Source organism: Sminthopsis crassicaudata, chromosome 3 (assembly GCF_048593235.1).
Source record: "Sminthopsis crassicaudata isolate SCR6 chromosome 3, ASM4859323v1, whole genome shotgun sequence".
In the NCBI taxonomy this organism is placed as follows: Eukaryota; Metazoa; Chordata; class Mammalia; order Dasyuromorphia; family Dasyuridae; genus Sminthopsis; species Sminthopsis crassicaudata.
The window spans coordinates 627,792,256-627,819,988 of record NC_133619.1 but is presented as its reverse complement, the minus strand read 5'-3'; the positions used below and the strand labels follow the sequence as shown (position 1 = coordinate 627,819,988).

The 27,733-nt window shown below is 43.0% G+C and overlaps 1 pseudogene; it reads right to left on the bottom strand.

Annotated features, from left to right (window-relative positions):
* Positions 1 to 7,366: 7,366 nt before the first annotated feature.
* LOC141562559 (germinal-center associated nuclear protein pseudogene) lies at positions 7,367 to 14,509 on the bottom strand (annotated as a pseudogene).
* Between the last annotated feature and the right edge of the window lie 13,224 nt (positions 14,510 to 27,733).

Below are 27,733 nucleotides of genomic sequence, written 5' to 3'. Positions count from 1 at the left end.
TATCAGTAGTTACTTTAAATGGAATTTCTCTTTGTAACTCTAACTGTTGGATTTTGTTAGTGGCATACAAGAGTGCTGATGATTTATGTGGGTTTATTTTTGTATCCTGCAACTTTGCTAAAGGTGTGGATTATTCTAATAGCATTTCGGTTGAATCTTTGGGGTTCTCTAATTACACCATCATCTCATCAGCAAAGAGTGATACTTTGCTTTCCTCATTACCTACTCTAATTCCTTTAATCTCTTTCTCCACTCTTATTGCCAAAGCCAGCATTTCTAATACAATATTGAATAGTAATGGTGATAGTGGACAAACTTGTTTCACCCCTGATCTTAATGGGAATGGATGCAATCTGCCCCCATTACATAGGACGCTTATTGATGGTTTTAAATAGATGCTACTCAGTATTTTAAGGAAAAGTCCATTTATTCCAATATTCTCAAGTGTTTTTCATAGAAATGGATGTTGGATTTTATCAAATGCTTTTTCTGCATCTATTGAGATGATCATATGATTTTTGTTAAATTGGTTCTTAATATGTTCTATTATACTGATAGTTTTCCTAATATTGAACCAGCCCTGCATTCCTGGTATAAATCCTACTTGATCACGATGTAGTATCCTGGGGAGAATCTTTTGGCTAATAAATATCTTATTTCAGATTTTAGCATCAATATTCATTATGGAGATTGGTTTATAGTTTTCTTTCTCCATTTTCAACCTGCCTGGTTTGGGTATCAGTACAATGTCTGTGTCATAACAGGAATTTGGCAGGACTCCTTCATTCCCTATTTTTTCAAATAGTTTATATAACATTGGAGCTAAAATTGTTCTTTGAATGTTTGGTAGAATTCACCTGTAAATCCATCTGGCCCAGGGGATTTTTTCTTAGGGAGTTGATGAATAGCTTGTTGTATTTCTTTTTCTGAAATGGGACTATTTAAGCAATTTACTTCATCCTCTGTTGATCTTGGAAGCCTATATTTTTGGAAGTAGTCATCCAGTTCCTTTAGGTTATCGAATTTTTTGGCATAAAGTTGGGCAAAGTATCTCCTGATTATTGTTCTAATTTCCTCTTTATTAGTGGTGAATTCTCCCTTTTCATTTTTAAGACTAACCATTTGATCTTCCTCTTTCCTTTTTTAATCAGATTTACTAAGGGCTTGTCTATTTTGTTGGTTTTTTCATACAATCAACTCTTAGTTTTATTGATTTGTGCTATCACTATTGGCATTATCCTGCTACTGGGTTCTGCCTAGTAGTGTTTTCTCATTCCTCCCCATGCCTCATGGTGTCTTTTCCCTTAGGATACTAAACTTCTCGATGGAATATTCCCACTTCATGGTGTATTCTCATTCTTCTGATGAACTGGGAACTCCACTAGGGAACTTGTATTTTCCCTTGTTGATTTTTAAAACCCCTTTCTTTGTGAGCACTATGCTCTCCAGATACTATTTCATATTTGCCACTTTTAGTATCTATTTTACTTCTTCATATTGTTCATAATCTCTTCCAATAAACACAATTATCATTTGACAAGGAGAAAACTCTTGTGGATTCATCATACAGGCCTTGCACCTTGTATTTTAAACGAGGAACTGGCACTGAACCCCAACATTTGGTGCCAAAACTCATCAATTGCTACACTTCCCAACCTCATCATTTTGTGTCAGACTTTAATCTTATCTTATCGCTAGTACATTCAGATGATGATCATATGATATGATCTTGAAGTCCTTTAATCTCTTTTTTTGTTTTATTTATTTATTCATTTATTCATCCATTCATCTGTATATTTATGTATTTATGTATTTGTTTGTTTGTTTGTTTATCTATCTATTATTATAGCATTTTATCTACAAGATATCTGCATTGACAATTGCAAAACCTTTTATTCCAACATTTCCCCTCCTTTCCCTCTCCCCTCCCCCACATGACAGGTTGACCAATACATGTAAAATATATTAAAGTATTATTCAAATATAATGTATCTATCCATGTCCAAACAATTATTTCCTTCTATATCTTTTTTGACCTATGTTTAATTTGCTCTCTCTCTCTTTTTTTTTGTTCATTTGTTCATTCATACTTACAACAAATATTTAAAGCGTCTACTTTGACTGGAATGAATGCAGATTAATACAGTATCCTTAGCATAAAAAAAAAAAAAAACAAAAAAAAAAAACTTTATTTCGGGGCATCAGTTTCTATTGGTTTGAGGAAGTATTAGAAGCAGGTTCAACTATTATATGACCCAGATCAGGTGTCCTGAAGAAAAATAGGAGTTACAAAGGAGTAAAAATATAGAGAAGCGTGTTTTTCAGGGGAAAAGAAAACAATTAACAAATCAGTTGGAGGAGTTGATCAAACAAAAATCATTTACAAAGATTTTATTTTTTTTAATATAAAGAAGACAAGATGCACTCAACAGTAACTAATAAATAGGAGAATTATTGCAGCAGTTGAGAAGAATGATCCTTATAGAGCCATCTAAGGATATATTGTTTGTTTGTGTCTCTTCCAGAAGATAGTACTGTGGAACCTTTGCATTATAGCACAGAAGATGTAGATAAGCCAGAAGTATTCTAACTCTGGAAGATGCAAAAATGGTTCCTGAGTCATTAGGGAAATTATTGCATATCCTGTGAGTCCCTTCCAGAGGAGAGAACAGAAAAAAAGACAATGAATTACAATCAAAACAGAACCCCAGAAGATTGATCACTAATTTAGAAGTAGTGCCAGATACTGAGGTTCCCAGACACTAAGATGGGCTCGAATAATGAGTCACATGAATGAAATATTCTTAAAATATGCTCCATCAACTGTTCCAGAAGTTATAGGGCCTCCATATAGCCTGTTGGATCAACAATTAACTCCTCTTTTTCAATCTCTTCAAAATCTTAATTCTTCTGCCTACTTTTGTAGGCTATACTACACTTCACTCCCAAGCATTTTATGTTCCAGACAAACTGGCCCGCTTTTACATAGAATTATTTTTCTTGTATAGAACTTTATGATCTCTCACCTCCGTGCCTTTGCATAGGGTGTGCTCTCTACCTGGAATTCACTATCTCTTCTCCTTCAACTCTAGAATCCATAGCTTCCTTCAAGCCATATCTCAGATTCTACAGAAGATTTATCCTGATATTTTCCAGTTCTGTTCTCTACATTAAATTACTTTGTCTATTTCCCCTTCACATATCTGGCTACATGTTCCACAGAAAATAAAATAAAGAATAAATTCCCTGAGAACAGGGAACTTTACATTAAAAATTGTGTATCTCCAGCATTTAGCATGACTTTCCAATTAATAAGCACTCACTAAATGTATGTTTATTGATTCCATGATTGAATGAGAAAAATCTCCAGGCAAAGATGATATGTAACATAACTCATTTTCAGGAGAGATAGTGGTATGGTCAATAGCATGATTAATCGCTAGCAAGACAAACCAAATTTCAAGATGTATTACAAAATGGTAACCATCAAAACAATCTGGTACAGGCTACAAAATAAAGCAGTGGACAAGTGAAATAAATAGAATAGGTACACAATTTTTTAAATCGTATTAAATGAACGTAGCAATATGTTTGGTAAAACCAAAAAATTAAAGCGATAAAATACAAGGGAAAGGACTTCTTTGTGATATGTATATAGATATACACACCCAAATGATTTTTGTGGTAGCAAAAAAAAATTAAAATTGAGAGGATAACGTCAGTTAGAGAATAGTTGAACATATATAATCATGATTTAATACTATTGAAATATATAAAATTACAAAAAGGATGCTTTCAGAAATATCTGGGAAGACTTAAATTTACTGATGCAAAGCGAAGCAAGCAGAACCAGAGCAAAATACACAATAACAGCAATATTGCATGATGACCATGAGGGACTTAGCTTGTTTCAGCATTAAAATGATTCAAGATACTTCTGTAGTATTTATGATGAAAAATGCTATACACCTCCAGAGAAAGAACTGATTGTGTCTGAGTCCATTTCTTTTTTTTTTTTTAATTTTATAATTATAATTTTTTGATAGTACATATGCATGGGCGATTGGATTCAGAAGGTAAAGGTCACCTGGGTAGAAAGACAATAGTGCAAACAGTTTACACTCAATTCCCAGTGTTCCTTCTCTGGGTGTATCTGATTCTGTCCATCATTGGATATCATGATTTTCTATCTCTATATGCTTCCCCATGAATAGGGGATCATTGTTTCCTCTTGGAAGGCATAGTCTTCATGTCAGCCGGTTGTGGCAACTGAGAAATAATGTCTAGGAAAACAAGCTGCACGACATAAGTGCTGTCAGGCTTTCTGCCTTCAGAACCTGCTGTTTGCAAGCAATAATCAGGGTTGGCCCACATGCATCAAGGCACAAGGCTATCTCCAAATGAGCACTGAGAGTTCCAAAGGCCCAGTTTCTGTCTCTCTTGGCTGAAGTCACCAGACTGCAGTGGTTCCTCTCCCCCAAGAAAACAAAAGCATGCTACCCAGTCTAAATTTGACTAAATTCTAAATTTTCTAAATTTAAACTCTAATTTCTAAATTTTGACTCAGTAGAAACCTGGGTTTAGATCGTGCTTCCTAATATTTATTAGTTCTATTGGCAAATCAATTTGCCTCTCTGATCTCAGTTTCCTCATGTGTATGAAAGAAGTTGAACTAAAAGATTTTCCTATTCCCTTCTGGTGCTAAACTGATGGTTCTAATTTATATGTATGTATGTATCATGTTTATAACTGAAGGACAGGTAGGTGGTGCAATGTATAGATTAGTGGACCTGGAGTCAGCAAGATTTATTTTCCTGAATTCAGACATTCCCTAGCTGTGTGATTCTGGACACATCCCTTCAACCTGTCTGCCTCAGTTTCCTAACATGTAAAATTGCTGGAGAAGGAAAGGCCAAACTATGTGGGTAATTTTTCCAAAAACACCCCAGATGGGGTAACAAAGAGTCAGACATTACAGACTGCACAAGAAGAAAATATGCCAATATGGATACACATTGTTATCTTCCTTGAGAATAATTCCTACTTGTGAGATTGCTGTTCCTAGCACCTAGCACAGTATCTCCAACATAGTAAGTGTTTAATTAATGCACATTGATTGATCAAATCTGTGGAATCTTTTTCCAGCTTTAAATGGAGTATTCTAGTGTTTGTAAACCACATTGGACCCTTCAAAGATAATAAGTAACTTTGGAGAGCTATGGCTGGGAGGTTTGGAACAACTTTTCTATTCATTGTCTCCTTTCAACCTCCCAACAACATAGACCTTACAGTTATTAACATTGTCATTTTATGGACAAGAAAGCAGTCTTAAAGAGATTGAGGCCCTTGTTCATGGTCGTGTAGACAGGCAGTAGCAGAAGCAGTTTTTTTTTTAAGTCTTTATTTCATGCCCTGTGCTCAAACACCTGTACTGTGCAAATATGGATATCATTGAAAGCACTGGCTCGATGTCGGTGAGAATTATGATGATGGAGCTCATGGAAACCCACAGAGGGTAGGTACTCTTCTTTCATGGGAAAACTGGCCGCCTGCAACCAAAACTAGCCCCCTCCTCATTTTTCCTCCCTGCTTTTGGCAGCCTTAGGCTTTCATGCCAGCCCTCAACTTTCATCAGACTCAGTTTCTCTCCCTATTTTCCATGTATCATATCAAATTTACTCATTTAATTAATAGTAACTTTTCTGAGTCTGGGATAAGAGTAAAATATTTTGATTGCCCATTTCATTCAGACTGCATATCATAAATGTAAATATATCACATTTTTCATTCTTTTTTTTTTTTTTGTTCGTTTATTTTGTTTTTGTTTTTGTTTGTTTTTTCTTTTTTTGTTGTGCAAATATGGATATCATTGAAAGCACTGGCTCGATGTCGGTGAGAATTATGATGATGGAGCTCATGGAAACCCACAGAGGGTAGGTACTCTTCTTTCATGGGAAAACTGGCCGCCTGCAACCAAAACTAGCCCCCTCCTCATTTTTCCTCCCTGCTTTTGGCAGCCTTAGGCTTTCATGCCAGCCCTCAACTTTCATCAGCCTCAGTTTCTCTCCCTATTTTCCATGTATCATATCAAATTTATTCATTTAATTAATAGTAACTTTTCTGAGTCTGGGATAAGAGTAAAATATTTTGATTGCCCATTTCATTCAGACTGCATATCATAAATGTAAATATATCACATTTTTCATTCTTTTTTTTTTTTGTTCGTTTATTTTGTTTTTGTTTTTGTTTGTTTTTTCTTTTTTTGTTGTGCAAATATGGATATCATTGAAAGCACTGGCTCGATGTCGGTGAGAATTATGATGATGGAGCTCATGGAAACCCACAGAGGGTAGGTACTCTTCTTTCATGGGAAAACTGGCCGCCTGCAACCAAAACTAGCCCCCTCCTCATTTTTTCCTCCCTGCTTTTGGCAGCCTTAGGCTTTCATGCCAGCCCTCAACTTTCATCAGCCTCAGTTTCTCTCCCTGTTTTCCATGTATCATATCAAATTTACTCATTTAATTAATAGTAACTTTTCTGAGTCTGGGATAAGAGTAAAATATTTTGATTGCCCATTTCATTCAGACTGAATATCATAAATGTAAATATATCACATTTTTCATTCTTTTTTTTTTTTGTTCGTTTGTTTTTGATTTTGTTTGTTTTTTCTTTTTTTGTTGTGCAAATATGGATATCATTGAAAGCACTGGCTCGATGTCGGTGAGAATTATGATGATGGAGCTCATGGAAACCCACAGAGGGTAGGTACTCTTCTTTCATGGGAAAACTGGCCGCCTGCAACCAAAACTAGCCCCCTCCTCATTTTTTCCTCCCTGCTTTTGGCAGCCTTAGGCTTTCATGCCAGCCCTCAACTTTGATCAGCCTCAGTTTCTCTCCCTATTTTCCATGTATCATATCAAATTTACTCATTTAATTAATAGTAACTTTTCTGAGTCTGGGATAAGAGTAAAATATTTTGATTGCCCGTTTCATTCAGACTGCATATCATAAATGTAAATATATCACATTTTTCATTCTTTTTTTTTGTTCGTTTATTTTGTTTTTGTTTTTGTTTGTTTTTTCTTTTTTGTTTGATTTTTGTTTATTTATTTATTTATCTATTTATTCACTTATTTCTTTATTCATTCATTCGTTTGTTTGTTTGATTTTTGTTTATTTATTTATTTATCTATTTATTCACTTATTTCTTTATTCATTCATTCCTTCGTTTGTTTGTTTGTTGGTTGGTTTTGTTAAGTCCCAGTCTTTATTTTCTTGATTTACAGCCCCAGTGGCAGCCACTGGGCAAGCATCGGCAGAGAACATGATTGTGTGCGCGCAGAGACCCTCCCCACTGTCCGGCTTGTCAGATGTCCACCATGTCCAGCAAGTTGGAGAGGTGCCGCTCCCAGACGAGCTCCTCCTGTCGAGTGCGCTCAATCAGGCTTTCTAAGTGTCTCAGCTTGTGGGTCAGAGAGCCGCCCATGGCCGGGGCCGGCCTCCGCCCCTCGGCGGCCTTCTGGTCCCGGGGGCTGCTGGGCGCTGACCCTCGGAGGACGGGCCGCAGAGCCTGAGGCGTCGATAGGAGAGCTTGAGGAAGGTAGACGGGGAGGGGGCTGGAGTCCGGGCCCTGCTCGGCGTCTCCCGACAGCCAGTGACGCAGCTGCTGTTCGAACCTCCTGCTCTCCTCCTTCTCCAGCTGCAGGCTGGCGGCCAGGCGCCCCGGGAGCAGCTCCTCGGCCGAGGCGGGGCGGGCCAGCTCCTGGGCGTCGGGCACGCGGCCGGTTTGGCCGCTGTCGGGGGCCCTGGTCCCGCCGTAGGGAACGTGGAGCCACGACGGGGAGAGGCTCTTGGCGGAGCGCCAAGGCTTTAGGCCCAAAGGTCGGCGGGCGGGCCGCTGGACCACCTCCTTGTGGGTCTGCAGCCGGGCGTGTGCCCAGGCCCCGGGGACCTGGTAGCTTTGTAAGTGGCTCTTGAAAAAGTAGACGCAGATGTGCCCATCTTGGCTCAGAGCCTCTGGCGTGACGGGCAGACTGGGAGGCTTCCAGTCCCGCAGCTTGTGATTAATGCACAGAGCGATGATGTCATCCCACGGAATCTCCTCCCCACGGGGCCCCGTGTCGCCCAAGGCCCCCAGGTCTTGGTTCGTCCACTTGGCGTACGTCCGACTCAGGAGGTTGTCCAGCTGAGACTGCAGGATGGGCTGCGTCTGGCCACAGCTCGGGATCTGCGAGACGTAGCGGGAGATGGCGTTGCACGCCAGAGGCCAAGGAGCGCCCGGGGCGGGGAGGTCCACGGGGGGCAGCTGCAAGGAGAGAACGACCTTCTTCAGCCAGGCCAGGTGGCCGGGCGCGTTCCAGCGCAGGGGAGGAAGCAGCTTGTTGCCGCCCGGCTCGGCGAACTCCGTGATGGGCCAGGACAGCTGGCAGAGCTGCTCGGAGGAGGCCACGTCCGCCAGGAAGTGCAGCACGCCGTTGAAGAGCTCGATGATGGCGCCGGGCTCCTGCCAGGCCAGGCCGGCCACACGCCGCTCCTTGCGGTCCTGGAAGAAGCGCTCGCTGAACTCGCGCCTGACGCCGTCCTCGATGTACTGGGGCAGGGTCTGGCAGCAGAGCTCCGGGGAGCTGGGGCAGCGAGACACCAGCCACTGGACGGCCTGCGACACCCTGTTGGTGCCTTGGACATCGTTGACGGCAGCTGGGATCTCCAAGACCGTGTAATCCGAGAGAAGCTGCGAGGAAAGCAAGTCCCGAAGCCTCAGACCCTCCTCCACGTCCCTCACGCTGGCCCCCTCGCGGCCGGGCACCAGAACCACCAGGGGCACCGGGGGCTGCAAGGGCTTGGCCTGCAGCAGCTGTTGGAGCCGCAGCAGGGCCGAGAGCCAGCACGCGTCCTCCTCGGCCGCCACCACACTCTTGCCGCGGGGGGGCAGCACGAAGAGAAGGCCGCTGGTGCCCAGAAGGGCCTTCTGCGTCTCCGTGGCATCCAGGGCCCAGTCGCTCAACAGGCCGTGGGCCACCTTAATGCACACGTTGACCCGGACCGCTCGAGCCCCTTTGGGGCTCCAGGCCTTCAGCAGGGTCAGCGTCTGGATCCCCTGGGAAGCGTGACGGGCCCCCTTTTGGAAATCTTCCCCACCCATGAACTTGACCTTCAGCCAAGTCTCTAGCATCCTGCTGGGATAGCCAGAGGCGGGCTCTTCACTGTCGGCCTCTTCACCGTCCGGCAGCGCCAACACCAGCTTCCAGAACACCTGTTCCCGCTGCCCAGGGTAATGCTCGGCGACGAGGGCCGGCAGGTCCAGAGGGCTCCACACCGCTTCACTGAGCAATTGCTGGGAGAAAGAGTGAACCTTCATTGGATGGATCGTCTTGTTTCTCGTCCACTGTAACCTGGTGCAGGAGAGCCCCAGTTTTCCCGGGTGCCCCAGATCCGGGACTCCTTTGGCCAGGCGCTCTTTAGCAAGGGGACTCTGGGCACGGGGGGCCAAGGCCTGCAATCCGTTGCTGAGGTCCACACGGCAGGGGGCCGCGGGGAATGGTCTCCTCTGTCTCTGGAGTTTTTTCCGCGCTGCCAGGGCTTTCCTCCACCTCTGCCAGTATTGACAGAGGCCCTGAAGTTCCTGCAGGGTCTCTCGGGCACTCTGGAAAATCTCCTCTGGCAAGAAGAGATCCATGAGGCGATCGCAGACGTCTTCAGAGCAGCGGGCCACACAGGCCCTCCTCTCGGTCTCCAGGGCGCTCTCCAGCTCCTGGGCCCGTCTTTGTTCTTCAGCTCTCTTCTGTTCTTCTTGAATTCTTGCTCTTTCTTCCTTCAGTTCCTCAGCGGCGGTCTGCCTCAGCATGTCCCCGGTGGTGGTGGCCAGGAGCTCCTCCGTGAGCACTTGGGAAACCCTCCAGGCCGCAGCGGCGTAGGCAGCTCCGGCCTGGCCGACTTCTTCATAGTAGCCTCTGAGGACGTCCCGGGCAAGGTCTTCCACGACCCCCACGAGGTCCGAGTCGGTGTAGCTCGGCCGAGGCCGGGGAGCAGGCAGCTCGGGCCGCCCCACGGGCTGGAAGCGAGATGACGAGGCAGCCCCTGGCAGGACAGGGCCGGGAGCCCCGAGGGCTGGCGGCAGCCCGGCGCTCTGGGTCAGCAGCGGCTGAGGCAGGGGCGGGCAGGGCTGCGGCGGAACACACAGCGCCAGCGCTTCGGTCCCAGGGCTGCCTTCTTCCAGCTTGCCGCCTCCCCCCCTCTCCACAGCGGGTTTCTGTCCACGCGGAGCAGACTCGGGGGCCGCGCTCTCGCCCACGTATTCGTTGTGGGTGTTGAAGCTACACGCCGGGATGTGACGAGGGACGGGGGGTAACGGCCCCCCATTCACCACTTCTCCAACGGAGACGGCGAGCTTCTCGGTGATCAAAGGGCACTTCTTTGCCTTGGCTGAGCCCCCGGCTTCCAAGAAGGCGGACCGCTTCAGCTCCACGCAGCCATCAGACACCGCGAGGCCACAGGAAGTCAAGAAGTCGCTGGCTTCCTGGGCATCTCGAAACAGTAACATGGGCACCAGGTGATCCACCGGAAAGCGTGTGGATCTCCGAGCGCTCCCCGTGTAGGCCACGAGGAGAGCCCGCAATGCCTCTTTCCGGATCTGATGGAAGTAGCAGTGCAGGAGGCAGGCGTTGAGGTAGGAGGCAGAGCGCACCAGCTTGAAGAACCGGACAAAGTTGTTGCTGTTCACAACCGCCAAAGCCTGCACTGCAAATTTCACCTCGGGGGAGTTTCGCACCTCGGGCCGGAACTGCTGCACCTCTCTCAGGATGTCGCCCTGGTGGAGATGGAGCAGAACTTGGTAGCCTCGGAATTCCGCTTCCCGCGCACAGAGGACGCCCTCGTCGGCCAGGTCCTGGTACATCTCCTTAAGGCTCTGCAGGCACTTGGTCATGTTCTCCTGGTTGATCTTGGCGTCGAAGGAGCCCACGGGCTCCTCACACATCGCGTGCGCACAGTGGATGTGGAAGCGGGTGCACTTCTCCATCAGCGACACGGTGAGCGGGTCACCGAGGTGCTGCTGGGTGATGTCCTTCCTGATGGCGCGGGTCCTGTTCCACACAAAGTCGTACCAGTCGCGCGAGCTCCCTTCCCTCCGGTCCAGGACCTGAGTGACCAGGTAGTCCATGGTCATGCCCAGCACCCCGGAAGGACGCAGCTCCTGAGGCAGAGGCTCCTCCTGGTCAGCGGAGGAGCGGCTGTATTCCTTGATTGCCGCCGCGTGGTCCACCTGATCTGTGCCAGGGATCACTTCGAAAGAGCTCAGCTGCTTCCTGCTCTCTCTCATGTAGCGCTCTTTCTCAGGACACATGTCTCGGCACGTGCCCCAAAAGCCTTTGGCTTGGTCCAGAGCCGTTCTCTTCCCGCGAGCTTGCCTCAGGATCTTATCCCTCCGGTCCAGGAGGCGGTACTTGTCCTCCGACGTCTCGGCCACCGCGCCCATCAAGGTGCTCAGGCTGCTCACTGACAGTCCCGGCAGGTCTGAGCTCGGGATCTCAGGCCCACAATCCAAGGGCTCCCCCTCAGACTGCAGAGACTCGGGCTGCCTCGATTTCTTCACTGGACAACTCTTCCCGAGAAGGCTGCTGCTCTGGCCAGTTGCAGGTCTCCAGAGGGCTTTGGGCAGCGGGGAGCGCTGGAAACCAGAGTCTTCCCAGCTCTGACTCGCTATTTTCTCCTTTGGGAAAAAGGTCTTCTTCCTGGGACTTCTTTTGTTCTCGCGCCAAAAGAGGAGGACTCTGTGCAAGCCTTTCCCTTTCCCTTTCTTCCGAGCCAGGGCTGCAGAGGCGTGGTCCCAGAAGGGCACAGAGGCGAGCTTGCCTCGGCGCCGGGGATGGATGCGCCGCACCTTCCTCAATCGGCCAAAGTGTTCCTGCAGGATGGCTCTGTCCTTGAGGTAGTTGGGGATCTTCTTGCACTGAATGGCGGGGAGCTCGCTGGGGGACAGGCTGCTCGAGCTCTCCACGCTCTCCTTCTTCCCTCCGCGGCGGGAAGGGGTAGCCCTGCAGGCGGACACTTCCTGGCTCCTTTTGCCACCCATCTCCTCTTCCTTCAGCCGGGGGGCGAACAACGTGGACCAGGTGGCTCCCGCTCCAGCGCTTTGCTCCGGCTTACTGGATTCTACACTGCCCACTTCCTTTTTCATTCCTGTGCTTCCCAGGTGGCCGCCTCCTTTGTTACTCCTCAGCGTGTCCTGCAGCGTCCCCCCGAACGAGCCGCCAGCCCGTGGGCGAGCCAGGCGAGGAGGGCGCTTCTTTCGAGGATGATCTCCCTGGGACAAGAGCTGCATGTCCTCCACACAGTCGTAGTTTCGTCTCCTGGGTGAGCCGTCGTGCTCTTTCTTCCTTTTCGGCCCCTTCACGTGGCCAGAGAGCGACCCTCCGTGGCCAGCAGCATCTCCCCTTCCTAGCTTGCCCTCTGCTTTGCTCCTAGGAAAGGGCTCCCCTCCAGAGCCCGGGGAGGCGAAGCTCGTGAAGCCGCTCCCTGAACTCCCAAATGCTGGTTTAGGGCCCCTCTTTTCCTCCTCCACATTCTGACTTGGAGAGGCAAAAGTGGAGGAGGGAGGCTTGCTAGATGCGTTGGACAAAGGAAGACTCGGGCTGCTGCCTGAGCTGCTTGAGCCCTGGGAAAACGTGAAGGAACCCAGCGCCTCAGGCCCCCCACTAACTGGGAGGGAGAAGGTGAAAGAGGCCGGACTGATGTCGCTCTCCATCTTCTCCGGCTCCGATTGGGCCCCAAAGATTGGTCTGAAGACTGCGCTTTCAGGACCCTTAAAGCTGAACTCGGATGCCCCCAAACTACAACCGGATGCCTCCCGGCTACGGTGCCCTAAGCCCGGTTTGCTGGGGAAAGTTCCGTTGTTGGTGGGCATCTTGAAACTAAATCCGGATGCACTGGGGGTTGCAGAAGGCGCCTCGAAAAGAGGAGCCTGGGGGGCTCCGGAGGTGCCCGGGAATCCGAGCTTAGAACCTGAGGAAGATTGGGTCCCCCAAGAAGTCTGGGCCAATCCCGTGCTCTGCCCCGAGCCCACGTCGCTCGGGCTGGTGCCTGAGCTGCTTGAGCCCTGGGATAAAGTGAAGGAGCCCAGCGCCTCAGGCCCCCCACTAACTGGGAGGGAGAAAGTGAAAGAGGCCGGACTGATGTCCCTCTCCATCTTCTCCGGCTCCGATTGGGCCCCAAAGATTGGTCTGAAGGTTGAGCTTTCAGGAGCCTTAAAGCTGAACTCGGATGCCCCCAAACTACAGCCGGATGCCTCCTGGCTACGGTGTCCAAAGCCTGGGGTGCTGGGGAAAGTTCCGTTGTTGGTGGGCATCTTGAAACTAAATCCCGATGCACTGGGGGTTGCAGAAGGCGCTGGGAAGACAGGAGCCTGGAGGGCTCCGGAATTGGCCGGGAATCTGAGCGTAGATCCTGAGGAAGACTGGGTCCCCCAAGAAGTCTGGGCGAATCCCGTGCTCTGCCCCGAGCCCACGGCGCTCGGGCTGGTGCCTGAGCTGCTTGAGCCCTGGGATAACGTGAAGCAGCCCAGCGCCTCAGGCCCCCCACTAACTGGGAGGGAGAAAGTGAAAGAGGCCGGACTGATGTCCCTCTCCATCTTCTCCGGCTCCGATTGGGCCCCAAAGATTGGTCTGAAGGTTGAGCTTTCAGGAGCCTTAAAGCTGAACTCGGATGCCCCCAAACTACAGCCGGATGCCTTCCGGCTACGGTGTCCAAAGCCCGGGGTGCTGGGGAAAGTTCCGTTGTTGGTGGGCATCTTGAAACTAAATCCCGATGCACTGGGGGTTGCAGAAGGCACCTCGAAAACAGGAGCCTGGGGGGCTCCAGAGGTGCCCGGGAATCCGAGCTTAGAACCTGAGGAAGATTGGGTCCCCCAAGAAGTCTGGGCCAATCCCGTGCTCTGCCCCGAGCCCACGGCGCTCGGGCTGGTGCCTGAGCTGCTTGAGCCCGGGGAAAACGTGAAGGAGCCCAGCGTCTCAGGCCCCCCTCTAACTGGGAGGGAGAAAGTGAAAGAGGCCGCACTGATGCGGCTCTGCGTCTTCTCCGGCTCCGATTGGGCCCCAAAGATTGGTCTGAAGACTGAGCTTTCAGGAGCCTTAAAGCTGAAGTCGGATGCCCCCAAACTACAACCCGATGCCTCCCGGCTACGGTGCCCAAAGCCCGGTTTGCTGGGGAAAGCTCCGAGGTTGGTGGGCATCTTGAAACTAAATCCAGACGCACTGGGGGTTCCAGAAGGCGCCGTGCATTCAGGAGCCTGGGGGGCTCGGCAGGTGGCCGGGAATCCGACCGTAGATCCTGAGGAACACTGGGTCCCCCAAGAAGTCTGGGCCAATCCCGTACTCTGCCCCGAGCCCACGGCGCTCTGGCCAAAAAGCCAGGACTGACCGAATCGAAATGGTGGCTGAACCTGGAACGTTCCCAGGGAGCCACTGGTAGAAGAGGAGAGCAAAGAAATCACTTCCTCCTCTAAGTTTGTCTTCATCGCGGCCATCCCAGCAGCTCCTGGAAGCATGCACAGAAGGACAGGCAGACAAAGGTAGACGCCGAAAGGAATCAGACTTACTTGGCTTTCCCGGAAGTCAATCCTACCTGTGAATCTCCACAAGCCGGCTTTTCCTTTAGTCCTTGTGAATCTGCTCTTCTCCAAGTGTCCCCAGTCAGCACCAAAGTGGAATCTCAGATGCTCTTCTTCCTGAATGCTGGCTCCTTAAATCCTCCCAGAGAAGGGGCTTGTGGGAGGGAACTCCTTCTAGACCAATGAGCAAGCCCTTTGAAAGGTGTTAACTCCTTTCAGCATCCTGAAAGTGTCAAGTGCTTTTAAAGGTGCGAAAGAAAGGTCTGAATTCTGCCCTACAGAATTGTTAGGTACCTACTTACCACCCAGGAAGGAACCTAGCTAGCATTCCCCCCTTTCTTTTGATTTAGCACATAGGGTGGTCATGACCTTGAAACAGGTAGACATTGCCCAAAAAGTTATCAAACTGTTCATACCCTTTGATCCAGCAGTGCTACTACTACTGGGCTTATATCCCAAGGAACTACTAAAGAAGGGAAAGGGACCTGTATCGGCCAAAGGGTTTGTGGCAGCCCTTTTTGTAGTGGATTGAAAGTGGAAAATGAATGGATGCCCATCAATTGGAGAATGCTTGGGTAAATGATGGTATATGAATGTTATGGAATGTTATTGTTCTGTAACAAGTGACCAGCAGGATGAATAAAGAGAGGCTTGGAGAGACTTACATCACCTGATGCTGAGTGACTTGAGCAGAACCAGGAGATCATTAGACACTTCAACAACAATACTGTATGAGGATGTATTCTGATGGAAGTGGCTATCTTCAACAAAGAGAAGATCTAACTCAGATCCAATTGATCAATGAGGGACAGATTCAGCTACATTCAGGGAAGGAACACAGGCAAATAGTTGTAAACTGTTTGCTTTTTTTTGTTTTTCTTCTCAGGTGATTTTTACCTTCTGAATCTAATTCTTCCTTTGCAACAACAACAACAACAACAACAACTACAACTACAACAAAATTCGGTACTGCAACATATATTGTATCTTGGATATACTAGAACATATTTAATATGTATGGAAATGCCTGCCATCTATGTGACGGGGTGGAGGGAAGGAGGGGGAAACTCAGAACAGAAGGGAGTAAAGGGATAATGTTGAAAAAATTACCTATGCATATCTACTTTCAATAAAATGTTATAAGTATAAAATTAATTTTTAAAAAAATTTTAAAAAGAAACAGGAATACATAAATCCATTACTATGGGAGATATTACACATAATTACATAAATTACACAAATACATAGCATCATAACACATGCTGGAAGTGATGTAACCAATAACATGATGAAATAGTCATAAATTGAGAATTTATACATGTCCATAAGTTTTAGAAATAGTCCAAAGGGAATCCATTCTCCATTAGTTCATGTGCCAATAATCCAATAATTCCTACAAGTTTTGAAATCCTACAATAGTCTCATTAACAATTTTTTATCTCAAGGAATCAATGATCTCTGCTGGTTTTCAAGTACTTTAACAGTTTTATCTTGTATTAAGGAATCTAATGATTCCTGCTAGTTTTAAAGTTCTTTAACAGTCTCTTTATCAGCCATGCTCTTTCAGTGTCAGATGTTTCTTAGATCTTCTCTTTCTTTTAAGTTTTTGCTCATTTTCTTTCTGTCTCCAGGTGCTTGTTGCCATCCATCTGTTTCCTTCTCCACCTGTTTCCTCATGCCTGTTAAAATATAAGCAAACCCTCTCTCCCAGGTAGTTAACCTACCTAATTTCCCCTTCTTTTGACCACTTTTTAAATCTCTTCTCATCATCTGGCAATCACATTGGAGCTGTTTGCATTGGACACAGCCCCATGGGTTTAAAAGGCGTGTATTCTCCCAGGTGAATTTCTCTCCATTTCTGATATCTGATTGCTTTTTGGCTGACTGATCAGGTAATCCCTTTCTTCCATGTGATAACTTTTCATCTGATAGATTACAGCAGAGTCCAAGACTATTTGGGTGTAACTTCAGTTGCCATCTTGCCCCATGTATCTTTTCATTGTGTTCTTGGAGCTGGGCCTCACCTCTCATTTCTCTGGGTCAGTCTACATTCTGAGGCCCAGTGGAAGCCCTTGTGACATTTTGGACATGGGGTTTTAGGTCTTCTTTCACCCTGTCTTCTCACTCTATCTTCTTATCTACACTGAGCTCTTAGATGTCCAACTTTTCCACATTGAAAACATCAACGAGTTTCCCTAAAAATCCTTTGCCAGGAAGGACCCTGTCTTTCCATGTTCTTCATAGTCTGAGCATAATGAGAATTGCTGCCCACTGTAGCACAGCTTCTTATGATCTCCTCTAAAGAAGCATCTTTGTCTAGTCCCCATAGAATTCTTTTGCAAATCTCATGGGCATTTTCCATAGCCAAATGTCTAGTCATTATTTCTGTAGCTGCATTTTCTCCAATACTTCTTTTGAGAGCAGTTAGCAGACATCCCACAAAATCCGCAAAAGGTTTATTGGGACCTTGCTCTATTTTAGTGAAAGCCTCCCTTCGATCTTTCTGTCTGGGGAGAGAACCCCAAGCTTTTATTGCAGCCTTAGAAATTTGCTCATACACTCTTATGGGATAATCAATCTGTTCTGAATTTTCTCCATACTGACCTTCACCTGCTAGTTGGTCAAAAGTCAATTGTGTGTTAACTCCTATTTCCCTATTGCCTCTGACTTGAATCCTACATAATTCATGAAATTCTCAAAGCCACAACAAGTTTTGTCCAGGTTCTGAACATGTCCCTGCTATGGATTTCCAATCACTTGGGGTTAGGATTTCATAAGACAAATGAACTATTAACATCTTAACATAAGATGATGTGGCTCCATAAAGGGTTTAACCTTTTTTTTCAAATCCTTCATTTTATCCAAATTAAAAGGAGTGTCACTTCTCTTTTTTTGATCTGAAGAGTCAATCTCTTCAATTCCAGGCTATGCATCTATAAAATCTCTTACATCCTGTTCTTCTTCTTAGCCTTAATCAATGCTTTTTCTAATCTTGTTAGGCTGCTTAACAGGCAATTCTGCTTGTGTTTCTGCCTCTTCCCCTCCTCCTCCTTCTTCCAACACTGAAGGGTTAATTGAGGGAGGAGATGGGAAATGCTCTTGTTGCTCAAAATTGTATTTAACTCCATTGTTATCTGATTCATCCTTCTCACCTTGTTTAGTTGACCCCTCCCCCTATAGCTCCTTCTTCTTTTTCCTTTTTCTATAACTTATATAATTTCCTAAAACCAGTTGAATTCTATTGTATGTTTGAATTGTGTCTTTCTTTTTATTCATTTTATAATTACAATTTTTTTTGACATAAGCATAGGTAATTTATAACATTATCCATTGCACTTTTCCGAATTTTATCCTCCTTCCCTCCACCACCTTCCCTAGTTGGCAGGCATGCCCATACATATTAACTATGTTATAATGTATCCTAGATACAATATATGTATGCAGAATCGATTTTTGTTGTTGTTGTTGTTGTTATTGTTGCAATGGAAGAATTGGATTCAGAAAGTAAAAATAAACTGGGAAGAAAAACAAAAATTGCAAATGGTTTTCACTCATTTACCAGTGATCCTTCTCTTAGTGTAGCTGATTGTGTCAATCTTTGATCAATTGGATGTGAGTTAGATCTTTTCTTGGTGAAGATGTCCACTTCCATCAGAATACATCCTCTTCACACAGTATTGTTCTTGAAGTGTATAATGATCACCTGGTTCTGATCATTTCACTCAGCATCAGTTGATGTAAGTCTCTCCAAGACTCTCTGTATTCATCCTGCTGATCATTTCTTTTTTTTTTTCTTGTTTCTTTCTTTCTTTTTTTAATAGGTGTCGAATTTAGTTTTTATTTTTTTTACTCTTTTAAAATTAATTTTATAATTATAATTTTTGACAGTATATAAGCATGAGTAATTATTTTTTTATAGCATTATCCTTTGTATTCATTTTTCCAAATTTTCTCCTCCCTTCCTCTACTTCCTCCCCAAGATGACAGGCAGCCCCATACAATATCACATGTGTTAGAGTATAACCTAGATACAATATATGTGTATAAAGCCAATTTTCTTCTTGCACATTAAGAATTGGATTCCGAAGGTATAAGTAACCTGGTTAGAAAGGCAGTAGTGCTAACAGTTTACATTCAATTCCCAGTGATCTTTCTCTGGGTGTTGTTGTTTCTGCTTGTCATTGATCAATTGGAAGTGAGTTGGATCTTGTGTATGTTGAAGATATCCACTTCCATCAGAATATATCTTCATACAGTATTGTTGTTGAAGTGTATAGTGATCTTCTGGTTCTGCTCATTTCACTCAGCATCAGTTGATGTAAGTCTCTCCAAACCTCTTTGTAGTCATCCTGCTGGTCATTTCGTACAGAACAATAATATTCCAAAACATTCATATACCATCATTGACCTATCCATTCTACAATTCATTTTCTAGTTTGTAGGCACTACAAAAACGGCTGCCATAAATGTTTTGGCACATACTGGTGCCTTTCCCTTCTTTAGTATTTTCTTTGCGATATAAGTCCTGTAGTAGCACTGATGGATCAAAGGGCATGCACAGTTTGATAACATTTTGGGCATAATTCCAGATTGCTCTCCAGAATGGTTGGATTCTTTCACCACTCCACAAACAATGCATCAGTGTCCCTGTTTTAGCACATCGCCTCCAACATTCATCATTATTTGTTCCTGTCATCTTAGCCAATCTGACAGGTGTGTAGTGGTATCTTAGAGTTGTCTTCATTTACATTTCTTAGATCAAATCCAGTTCCAAATGATCAATGATGGACAGAATCAGCTGCACCCAGAGCAGGGACACTGGGAAATGAGTGTAAATTGTTTACATTTTTTGTTTTTCTTCCCAGGGTTTTTTTGCCTTCCAAATCCAATTATTCCTTCACAAGAAGAACAACAACAAAAAAATCCAGTTCTCCACATATATATTGTATCTAGGATATATTATAACATACTTAATATGTATTGTAATGTTTGTCTTCTAGGGGAGGGAGTGGAGGGAAAGAGGGGAAATTTTGGAACAGAAGAGTGTACAAAGGGTAATGTTGTAAAAAATTACCTATGCATATGTATTGTCAAAAATATTATAATTATAAAATTAATTTAAAAAAATTTTAAAAATTGCATTTCTCTGATCAATAATGATTTGGAACACTCTTTCATATGAGTGGAAATAGTTTCAATTTCATCATCTGAAAATTGTCTGGTCATATTCTTTGACCACTTTTCAATTGGAGAATGGCTTGATTTCTTTTAAATTAGAGTCAATTCTCTGTATATTTTGGAGATGACTCCCTTATCAGAACCTTTAATTGTAAAAAAAATGTTTTCCCAATTTGTTACTTCCCTTCTAATCTTGTTTGCATTAGTTTTGTTTGTACAAAAGCTTTTTAATTTGATGTAATCAAAATTTTCTATTTTGTGATCAATAATGATCTCTAGTTCTCCTTTGGTCACAAATTCCTTCCTCCTCCTTCCTTCCTCAGACACAAGTCTGAGAGGTAAGCTATCCTACGCCCCTCTAATTTATTTATGATCTTGTTCTTTATGCCTAAATCATGGACCCATGTTGATCTCATCTTAGTATGTGGTGTTAAATGTGGGTCTATGCCTAGTTTCTGCCTTACTAATTTCCAGTTTTCCCAGCAGTTTCTGTCAAAAAAGATTTCTATTCCCAAAATTTGGGATCTTTGGGTTTATCAAACATTAGATTAATATTTTTATTCACTATCTTGTCCTGTGAACCTAACCTATTCCACTGATCAGCTAGTATGTTTCTTAGCCAATACCAGATGATTTTGGTGAATGATGCTTTATAATATAGTTTTAGATCACGTACAGTTAGGCCACCTTTGTCTGATTTTTTTTTTTTTTTAATTAATTCCCTTCAAATTCTTAACCTTTTGTTTTTCCATATGAAGTTTGTTGTTGTTGTTGTTGTTGTTGTTGTTGTTGTTGTTGTTGTTGTTTTATCTAGGTCTTTAAAATAGTTTTTTTGGAGTCTGATTGTTATAGCGCTAAATAAAGAGATTTGTTTAGGGAGTATTGTCATCTTTATTATATTCGCTCGGCCCATCCAAGAGCACTTAATACTTTTCCAATTGTTTAAATCTGACTTTTTCTTCGTGGCAAGTGTTTTGTAATTTTGCTCATATAATTCTGCACTTTCCTTTTGGAGATAGATTCCTAAAGATTTTATACTAGCAAATGTTATTTTCAATGGAAATTCTCTTTGTTGCTCTTGCTGTTGGATTGTGTTGTTAATGTATAAAAATGCCGAGGATTTATGTGGATTTATTTTGTATCCTGCAACTTTGCTAAAGTTCCAAATTATTTCTAATAGCTTTTTGGCAGAATCTTTGGGGTTCCCTAAGTATACCATCATATCATCTGCAAAGAGGATAGTTGGGTTTCCTCATTACCTACTCTACTTCCTTTAATCACTTTCTGGGGTCTTATTCCCCAGCCTAGAATTTCTAATGCAATATTGAATAGTAATGTGATAGAGGACAAACTTGTTTCACCCCTGATCTTAATGGGAATGGTTGCAGTCTTTCCCCAATACATATGACTATTGTTGATTTTAAACAGATGCTACTGATTATTTTAAGGAAAAGTTCATTTATTCCAATATTCTCAAGTGTTTTTCATAGAAATGGATGTTGGAGTTTATCAAATGCCTTTTCTGCATCTATTGAGATGATCATATGAGTTTTGTTAATTTGGTTATTAATATGGCCTATTATACTGAAAGTTTTCCTGATATTTAACCAGCCCTGCATTTCTGGTATAAATCCTACTTGATCATGATGTATTATCCTGGGGAGAATCTTTTTGCTAATATCTTATTTAAGATTTTAGCATCAATATTTATTAGGTAGAATGGTCTATAATTTTTTTTCTCTGTTCTCACCCTACCTGGTTTGGGTATCAGTACCATGTCTGTGTCATAAAAGGAATTTGGTAGGACTCCTTCATTCCCTATTTTTTCAAATAGGTTATACAACATTGGAGCTAATTGTTCTTTGAATGTTGGGTAGAATTCACCTGTAAATGCATCTATCCCTGGGGATTTTTTCTTAGGGAGTTGATGAATAGCTTGTTGTATTTCTTTTTCTGAAATGGGACTATTTAAGCAATTTACTTCCTCCTCTCTTTATCTGGGAAGCCTACATTTTTGGAGGTAGTCGTCCATTTCCCTTAGGTTATCGAATTTATTGGCATACAGTTGGGCAAAATAACTCATTATTTCTCTATTTTCCTCCTCATTGGTGGACAGTTCCCCATTTCCATTTTTAAGACTAACACTTTGATTTTCCTCTCTCCTTTTTCTAATCAGATTTGCCAAAGGTTTATTTATTTTATTGGTTTGTCATACAATCAACTCTTAGTTTTATTTATTAGTTCAATAGTATTTTTACTTTCAATATCATTAATTTCTCCTTTTCATTTTAGAATTTCATGTTTAGTATTTGATTGGGGCTTTTAATTTAGTCTTTTTCCAGCTTTTTAAGTTGCAAGCCCAATTCATTGATCTTCTATTTCTCTATTTTCTTCAAGTAAGCCTCCAAAGATATAAAATTTCCCCTGACTACCGTTTTAACTGCATCCCACAAATTTTGGTATGATGTCTCATCATTGTCACTGTGTTGAGTGAAATTATTAATTGTGTGCATAATTTGCTGTTTCACCCAATCATTCTTTAAGATGAGATTTTATTTAGTTTCCCATGACTTTTTGATCTATTTACCCCTAACTTTTTGTTGAATGTAGTTTTTATTGCATCGTGATCTAAAAAGAAAGACCTTAATATTTCTGCCTTCCTTCTGCATTTAATTTTGAGATCTTTATGTCCTAATATATGGTCATTTTTTTTGGATAGGTTCCATGAACTGCTGAGAAGAAAGTATCCTCCTTTCTGTCACCATTCAGTTTTCTCCAGAGAGCTATCATACCTAATTTTCCTAATATTTGATTTACCTCTTTAATTTCTTTCTGATTTGTTTTGTTTTGTGGTTTGATTTCTCTAATTCTGAGAGTGCAAGGTTGTGTTGTCTATTTCTTCTTGCAACTTTCTTAACTTCTCCTTTAGGAAGTTAGATGCTATACCACTTGGTTCATATATATTTAGTATAGAAATTGCTTCATTGTCTCTGCTACCCTTTAGCAAGATATAGTTTCCTTCCTTATCTCTTTTGATTAGATCAATTTTTGCTTTTTCTTCATCTGAGATAAGGATGGCTCTCCCTGCTTTTTTGACTTCACTTGAGGCATAATAGATTCTGCTCCAGCCTTTTACCTTTCTCTGTATGTATCTCTCTGCTTTAAATGTGTTTCCTGGAAACAGCATATTGTAGGGTTCAGACTTTTGATCCAATCTGCTATCTGTCTCTGTGTTATGGGAGAATTCATCCCATTCACATTTGCAGTTAAAATGACTAATTCTGTATTTCCTGCCAGCGTAATATCCCCTGATTATGCTTTTTAACCTTACCTTCCTGAACCCCTTTCCCAGAATTAAACTTATGAGCCTCACTTGTGTCACACAGCCCTCCCTCTTTAATATCCCTCTCTCCTCCCTTGAAATCCCTTACCCTTTCTTGTTCCCTGTCCTTATTGCTCTTTTTCCTTTTCCCTTTTCCTCTCCCTCTTTTTAATGAGGTGAGAAAGAATTTTCTGTAATACTAATATATCCATTATTTTCTCTTTGAGACAATTCTGCTGGGAGTAACGTTTACACAATGTTCCTCCCCCTCTCTAACTTCCCTCAGATATGATAGGTTTTCTTTGCCTCTTTGTGGGATGTAGTTTCCCTCTTTTTATCTCCCCTTTCCTCTTTTTCTGACACTATCCCCTTTCCATTCCAACCAGCCAGGTCTTGAGTCACCCTCATTGTGGCACCTTGGTATTTGAATTGTTGTATCCTGGCTGCTTGTAGTATTTTTTCCTTAGTCTAATACTTATGAACTTTGGCCACAATGTTCCGGGGAGTTTTTTTTTTGTTGTTGTTGTTTATTTGTTTGTGTTTTTTTGGGGGGTCTTTTTCAGAAGGTGTTGAATGAATTCTTTCAATGTCTGTTTTACCTTCTGTTTCTATTACCCCTGGGCAGTTTTCTTTGATGATTTCCTGTATAATAGTATCTACGCTATTTTTTTCATCATAATTTTCAGGAAGTCCAATAATCCTCAGATTGTCTCTCCTCGATCTGTTTTCCAGGTCTGTCGTTTTGGCAAGTAGATAGCTGACATTTTTCTGCAGATTTTCAATTTTTTGGCTTTGCTTGACTGATTCTTGGTGTCTCAGTGAATCATTCATTTCTATTTGTTCAGTTCTGATTTTTAATGAGTTATTTTCTTCATTAGCTTTTTTTTTTTTCCTTCTTTTTGTATGTGTCCAATTGAGTTTTTAAATGAGTTGTTTTGGTCTATGAAATTTTTTTCCACTTCACTAAATTTGTTTTTTAATGAGTTATTTTCTTTTTCCAATTCACAAATTTTACTTTCTTGGGAATTCTTTATCTTTTCCAATTCACAGATCCTACTGTCCTGTGGTTTCTTTACCTTTTCCAGCTCCTTAATTCTGTTTCCCTGCACTTTCTGTAAATCCTTTCCATTTGAGGAAGTTGTTTGCCTTTTCTAATTCACATTTCAGGACATTGATATAATCTAGCATAGCTTCTCTTTCCTTTCCCCATTTTTCTTCTAATTCTCTCTTCAGATTTTTAATAGTTTCTTCTAGCAGAGTGTTATTTGGGGTAGTGTCTGAGGTTGTAGCCGCCTCAGGGTGGGAAACAAGCTGTTTTTCTGCATAGAAGCTGTAAAGGGTTTTCTTCATCTTTTTTGCTCATTTTTTTAAAGCCTTCAGGGTCTGTCCTGAGGGCAAGGGGACTACCAGGTTCCTCTGCCGAGTAAGGATGGGTTTATGGACAGTATCTGCCCTCTCAATGTGCTGCAAGGAACAGCCAAGCTGCAGGAAGGCTCTGGGAAGAACTTTATGCAGAAGTGAGCATGTCTAGGTATTACAGACAGGGCTGTGTAAGTACCCTGAGAGGAGCCCCACTGTGAAGATTAGTGACCGCCTTGGGGCTAGAGGTTAAGGAGTAAAGGTATCACTGCGCCCCCACAAATGCCCTCAAAGTGGTCCTGTCCCTCACCGAACTGGAAGTGCCACTGCCTGGGGAGCACAGTCGAGCTGGGGAAATTCCACTTCCCCTGGCCGAGCCCCTCACTATACAGATGAAAGGCTGACCCAGGCTGTGCCCCTGCTGTGTATTACTGGCCCCCCAGGGGCAAGAGCCCCTCACTGCAGAATGCTGTGAAGTGCTGTGTTATGGTCTGCCTTGAGGCACTTCTGGTCCTGGGTGATCCCAGACAGATCCTCTGTGGCTTTGTGACCCCCTGAGTACCCACTACCCCAGGCTCCAACTTCTCTGCTGGCCCCCTGCTCCCTCATCAAAGCAAAGCAGTCAGGATACTGCAGGGGACTCTTTGTAAATTTTTCAACCACAAAAACCACTCCACTCCCGTTTCTATCCATGCTCTGCACTGGGCTACTCACACCACCTCAGGTCAAACCTTTTCTGGCAATATTCCAGATTCTCTTCCTCTGGTAAGTTTTTGTATTTCCAATCTTCGTGGGTTTTACCAGTCAAGTGCTGTTTCTGAGGCTGAATTAAATACCAAGGTAGAAAGGGAATTAGAGAGCTTAGAAAGTTCCATCTAGCTTCTCCACCATCTTGGCTCTGCCCCAGAGTGTCCTGACCTTCTAAAGACTTGATGGCTGTAACCTCAGTTGCCATTATGCCCTATCTATCTTTTGATTGAGTTGATGGTATATGAATGTTATTGTTCTGTAAGAAGTGACCAGCAGGATGAATAAAGAGAGGCTTGGAGAGACTTACATCACCTGATGCTGAGTGACTTGAGCAGAACTAGGAGATCATTATACACTTCAACAATAATACTGTATGTATTGTGATGGAAGTGGATATCTTCAACATAGAGAAGATCTAATCCAGTTCCAGTAGATCAATGATGAACAGAATCAGCTACACCCTGAGAAGGAACACTGGGAATTGAGTATAAACTCCTTGCATTTTTTGTTTTTTTCCTCATGTTATTTTTACCTTCCACATCCAATTCTTCCTTTGCAACAACAACAACAACAACAAAATTTGGTTCTGAACATATATATTGTATCTAGGACATACTATAACATATTTAATATGTATGTGAATGCCTGTCATCTACGGGAGGGGGTGGAGGGAAGGATGGGAAATTCAGATCAGAAGGGAGTATAAGGGATGATTTTGTAAAAAATGACCAATGCATATGTACTGTCAAAAAATGTTATAAAATTAATAAAAAAATAAAAATAAAAGAAACAGCCATATATATGTATCAATAATTTTGTCCAGACCTTTTTTGTAGTGGATAGAAACTGGAAAATGAATCAATTGTAGAGTGGTTGGGTAAATTATGGAATATGAATCATATGGAATATTATTGTTCTGTAAAAAAAGTGACCAGCAGGTTGAATACAGAGAAGCTTGGAGAGACTTACATCAACTGATGGTAAGTGAGATGAGCAGAACCAGGAGATCATTGTACACTTCAACAATAATACTGTGTGAGGATGTATTCTGATGGAAGTGGATATCTTCAATAAAGAGAATATCTAAGTCAGATCCAATTGATCAGTGATGATCAGAATCAGGTACACTCAGAGAAGGACACTTGGAAATAGTTGTAAACTGTTTGCTTTTTTTTTCTTCCCAGGTGATTTCTACCTTTTGAATCTAATTCTTCCTTTGCATTAACAACAACAATAACAAATTTGATACTGCACACATATGTTGTTTCTAGGATATATTATAATATATTGACTATGTATGGGAATGCCTCCCATCTATGTGAGGGGTAGAGGGAATGAGGGGCAAATGCAGAACAGAGGGGAGTACAAGGGATAATGTTGTAAAAAATTACCTATGCATATCTACTCTCAAAATATATTATAATTATAAAATTAATTTAAAAATTTTAAAAAGAAACAGGTATACATAAATCCATCAATATGGGAGATATTACACATAATTACATAAATTACATAAACACATAGCATCATAATACATGTTAGAAGTAATGTAACAAATAACATGATCCAATAATCATAAATTGATAATTTATACATGTCCAGAAGTCCTAGAAATAGTCAAAATGGAATCCATTCTCCATTAGTTTCTGTGTTAGCAATCTAATCATTCATGCACGTTTTGAAATCCTGCAATAGTCTCATAAACAATTTTTCTTCTCAAGGAATTCAATGATCTCTGCTGGTTTTCAAATCCTTTTACAGCATTATCTTGTGTTAAGGAATCCCATGATTCCTGTTAGTTTTCAAGTTCTTTAACAGGCTCTTTATCAGGCATGCTCTTTCAGTGTCAAATATTTCTTAGATCTTCTCTTTGTTTTGAGGTTTTTCTCCTTTTATATCTCTCTAGGTGCTTGTTATCATCTGTCTGTTCCCTTGTCCACCCTGTTTCCTCATGTCTGTTAGAATATAAGCAAACCCTCTCTCCCAGGCAGTTAACCTACCTAATTTCCCCTTCTATTGACCACTTTCTCAATCTCTTCTCATCATCTGGTAACTACATTGGAGCTGTTTGCATTGGACATTGCCCTGGATGTTTAAAAAGACTGTATTCTCCCTAAGTGTAATCCATTTCTGCTATCTAATTGCTTTTTGGCTGACTGATCAGGTAATCCCTTTCTTACATATGATTACATTTTTGCTGATAGTTCACATAAGAGTCCAAGACTATTTGGGTGTAACCTCAGTTGCCACCATGCCCCATCGATCTTTTGATTGAGTTCTTGTAGCTGGGCATCACCTCTCATTTTTCTGGGTCAGTCTATATTCTGAGGCCCAGTGGAAGCCCTTGTGATATTTTGGACATGGGGTTTTAGGTCTTCTTTCACCCTGTCTTCTCACTCTATCTTCTTATCTACACTGAGCTCTTAGATGTCCAACTTTTCCACATTGAAAACATCAACGAGTTTCCCTGGAAGTCCTTTTCAGGAAGGACCCTGTCTTTCCATGTTCTTCATAGTCTGTGC